Source organism: Pelophylax lessonae (assembly GCF_965119305.1).
Source record: "Pelophylax lessonae genome assembly, chromosome: 3".
Lineage (NCBI taxonomy): Eukaryota > Metazoa > Chordata > Amphibia > Anura > Ranidae > Pelophylax > Pelophylax lessonae.
The window spans coordinates 566,961,719-566,966,758 of NC_138770.1; positions in this window are offsets into that span (position 1 = coordinate 566,961,719).

Here is a 5,040-nt window from a genome sequence, read left to right on the forward strand (position 1 = left end):
ATAAACTAGAATAATTACAGGGTAGTATTTTTAAAAGTATTTAATCATGAAAAATAAATAAGAAGACGTTCTGTAATCTTTTTCTATCTACAGTGTCTATCTAATCTATGCCCATCTATTAATACTTTTTGTTTGAAAACACATATCATCTATTAAAGTAAAGGTTAGTAAGATTTTATGATTCTATCTGGAAATACCGAATATATATATATATATATATATATATATATATATATATATATATATATATATATATATATACAGAGAGAGAGATAAGAGAATTTTATACTAATAACATGTAACATTGTAGAGAACACAAAATTACCAATACAACCACTATAATAAAATGTTGTTTCATATAAAAATACATAATAAAAGTAATAATATTGAACTTGAATAATATTAATATTAATAATACGTATGATAATAATACACATATAAAACTTGAATAATTATATTGATACACATAGAACTTGAACAATAATAATAATATAGCAATAATAATGATAATAATAATTGGCTGGTTGTGAAACATATCCCCGGTATAGCAGTGTCCTCTCTCCTGTATACCTCTATTTCCTGGACTGGCTGGGTGACTTGTCACCACAGTGTGAAAAGTGGCTTTCAGAGCCGTAAATATGCAAAATCAGAGGAGTCTACAAACTAGCTGGTTTCTAATGATACCACACAGGGTTCAAATTAACCATTTCCTGGACAAACCCCAGGAACAGCGATGCCACAGGGTTGGAAGCGAAGATGTGTCTGCCATTTATTACAATAGAGCTCGATTTATAATTACAGGGAGACACACAGGGGTCATAGGAGGTCCTGTAATACAGATTGCTCTCAGGTTTGTCAGATTTTTTTTCTATGATGCACCAGATACTGTATGTTAGTCAAATAATCTGGTTATTGTGGCTGTGTCCCTTCTCCACTTACTTACTTTACATATCCACATGACAGGAGGCAGTGATACACTTGAGGATCGATTTTCACTATTATTTTGTATAATAATCATACATTTTGATATCCCTTTACAAAGCAATCACCGCAGTATTATATATAGTATATATTTATTATTAATTTATATATATATATATATATATATATATATATATATATATATATATATATATATATATATTATAAATTAATAAATAAATAAATATATATTTATATATATATATATATATATATATATATATGGATAGATAGATAGATAGATATAGATTATAAATTAATAATATATCATTTTATATATATATATATATACATAAAATAACTATAAATAGCTATATATAATTATATATATCATTAGATTTATTTTTTATATGGTTAAAAATATATATATATACATATACATATATATATATATATATATATATATATATATATATATATATATATATATGTGAATTCAATTTTCTGTCGTTGATTTTAAAATTACAGAAACAGTGATTAAAGTGAACACAAAATGTGTCAATTCTTTTCAAACCATGTAAACACCGATGACTGTACAATGTTATGTTGGTTTGTGTAATTGCTGAAACATTAGATTTATTACTGGAAACTAGGAATAGATCATACATAAACTATCAACCACTTCATCCGGATATGTAATTCCTGTATGCAAGAGGTAAAAAAAAAAAATAGAAAATTGTGAATAGAAAGATAGATACATATGGAAGATATACACAGCTAGATAGATGGATGCTGAATAGGAGAAGAGAACATCACTGACACCATCAATAGACTAATGGCTTCTTACTAATACATGTAAATAAAAAATATAAATAAATATATGAATATAAATGTATACATATTAAGTATTTTGAAATTGCTTTACTGGATTAATGTGATTTCCTAATATATATGTGTATCTATCTATCTATCTATCTATCTATCTATCTATCTATATATATAATATATATATATATATATATATATATATATATATATATATATATATATATATATATATGTATATATATATATATATATATATATATATATAGATATAGATATAGATCTATATCTATATATATATATATATATATATATATATATATATATTTATATAGATATATATGTTTATGGATAGATAGATAGATAGATAGATAGATAGATAGATAGATAGATAGATAGATAGATAGATAGATAGATAGATAGATAGATAGATAGATAGATAGATAGATAGATAGATAGATAGATAGATAGATAGATAGATTATATCCTGAAAAAAAAAGTAAATTTTCGAAGACTGTTTACTAATTATTATTTTTTTCTTTTTTTAACAATCAGACTGATTCTTTATTGTAATAAACAAAGACATGGTACAAGTCATGTCGAAACACATCTCAGGTAAAAGAAAGATTGCACAAATGGCTAGAACAGTTTACTAATATTTAAATTGATAAAAAAAAGTCCCATTTTAACAGAGGGACACTGGTTAGAAGCAAAGTATTTTTGTGCACAGAATTCCGATTTCTATGTCTCCTGTTTATGATTCATATGCAGTTAGAAAAGGGAGAGGAGCAGACAGGATTTGGCAGTATTAGGGTAAAAGGTCAGCAGGAAAGATTAGGGCTTTTTGATGGCACAGACAAGATGACTATTTGGGAATCTTATTGCTAAGCCTATCAAGGGAATTCCAGAGCCAGGAACAAGCAGCCTCTAGAATGTGGCACCTGTGTGCTAGACTTTAGAACAGTGTCACTCAGGAGGTCAGCCTTCGTGTTGACTTTTCCCCTACAGTCTGCTTTAATGACAAAGGATGAGAAGGCTGCTGGAGTCACGTTTTGGGGGGCTGGATGGCTGCAGTGCTGTAATAGTAAGTGTAATGGGGATATGGACAGAGAGTGAGACTCACTGGGGTGTAAAAAAGACACAGGTTCTGTTGGTGCTATTTACAGATGAAAGGAAGCTGAAAACCCCAGTGAAGCAATCAATATAGACCTGGAGTCTTCATTTACAATGCTGGATTCTGGAAATGAGGCTTTTCTCTTGATAAGTGCAGGTTAAGACACCTGAGATAAACCCTTTTCTCTACTGCTCTGATGGGGACTTAGATAGAGAGCATCTTCCACCTTATCTGCTCACAGATTAATTGCTTGTGCTGTTTGTGTATAATAGAAAGGAAACTGTAAAAGGACTTAATTATCCCTAGTGGAAGAGCAGTGCTTATTGGGATGCATTATACAGCTCTTCTCCACTTTGAGGATGTTGCCTGATGTCCTGGGATTCATAAATAGCAGGACATAGGGTATTCAGAATCACAAATAGGTTTATGGATATAAGGGGATCACTAGAGCATTGCATATGGCAGCCACTTCATGGAAAGCAATGCCCTATAGTAGAGGATCCCCAGCTTTTGTGAGCATATGAGTCAGAGTACATGGAAATTTGTGGCTTGCTCTTACATCACTTATATCACTTTAAACATTTGTAGGGGTTGATTTACTAAAGGCAAATAGATGGTGCACTTTGCAAAGTGCAATTGCTGCTCCAGAGCTTTGTAAATGAGGTAAAGCTTCAGTTTGCAAAGAATACCCAATCAAATGCAAGCAGAGATGTATAGTAACTAAGTAGAACGACTTCACTACTGTACTTAAGTACCGAAAGGCGGTATCTGTACTTTCCAAGAGTAGAATTTTTTTCTCCTACTTCCACTTTTACTTCACTACATTTTTTCAATGATTTCAATACTTCTACTCCGATATTTTTTTTTTTGTGCTGCATAATTACTCGTTACAATTATAAAAATGACCACTGCCAGAACAGTAGATGGCAGGTTTCATGAAGCTCAAAACATGTGTATTATCAGCGCATACGAAAATAAAAGCTACTGTATGTATAAATAAAAGCTGCATTTGAAATAATAAAAAACAATATGATGTTCAAACTTATGATTTCTTTCTTTAATAACTACATAACACAGTACTTTTACTTTTACTTTCAGTACTTGAGTAGCAATTTTTTTTAAAACTACTGGTACTTTTACTTTCAGTACTTGAGTAGCAAATTAAAAAAAAAAAAAACTACTTGCAATACTTAAGTACAAAAAATGTTGAATACTTTAGTACTTCTACTCAAGTCACTTTTTGATAGAGCACTTGTACTTTTACTCAAGTATGGGTTTAGAGTACTTTATACAACTCTGCATGCAAGAAAAGAAAAACGCTTGCACATGATTGGATGATGGAAGTCAGCAGAGCTTCTGCTCATTTACTAAGCTCTGGAGCAACTGCTCTTACAGAGTGCAACTGCACTTTGCAAAGTGGATAGTCTATTTGCCTTTGGTAAAGCAACCCCTAAATGTCTGAATTTTTAATTCAATATACTTGGCTATATACTCAGCAATTGTTTTTAAAATGCTTTTAGTTACAAATGTTTCTTGTTTTTCAGTAGCCAAACAATAAAAAATTATTAATATCCTATTATTGTGAAATCGTAAGTTGTAATTTTTTGGAGGGAATAAGTAATAATAGCTACTAATGTGCCCCATATTTATTCCCTTGGGGGAGGGGCAGATATCTGGGGACCCACTTATTTTAAAGTGGGCTTTCAGGACCCTTTTTGTCCACAAACTCCTACATTCCTTTTGACAGGAAAAGGGAGAAAAGACCCTATTCCGCAACATAGCTACAAGGTGTCTTGAAAGGGGGGAAGGCTTGTCCACCCCCTTGCCATTTATCCTCCCAATGATGAATGGCATGTGGCCTGGTTCAGGAGAGGAGTCCACACTCTTCTCCCTTTCCTGGCCACCCAGGCTTCATGCCTGGTTGAAATCTTATGGAAAACATCATGCCATTTTTAATGTGTACTGTCCAAACAGGGGGGAGCTTGTGCTCCCCCACCTGAACCACACCAGACAACATGCCTTTCAACATTGGGGGGATAACTATTAAGGAAGGCAGACAAGCCCTCCAGTCTGCCTTTCAACTTTGGGTGGGGGAGTAAGCTTTGCTAGGAATCTGGTAACCTAGAAATCTGGAAGCCTGTTTCAGAATAAGGGGGCCTCTAGATATCCTACATTATTTC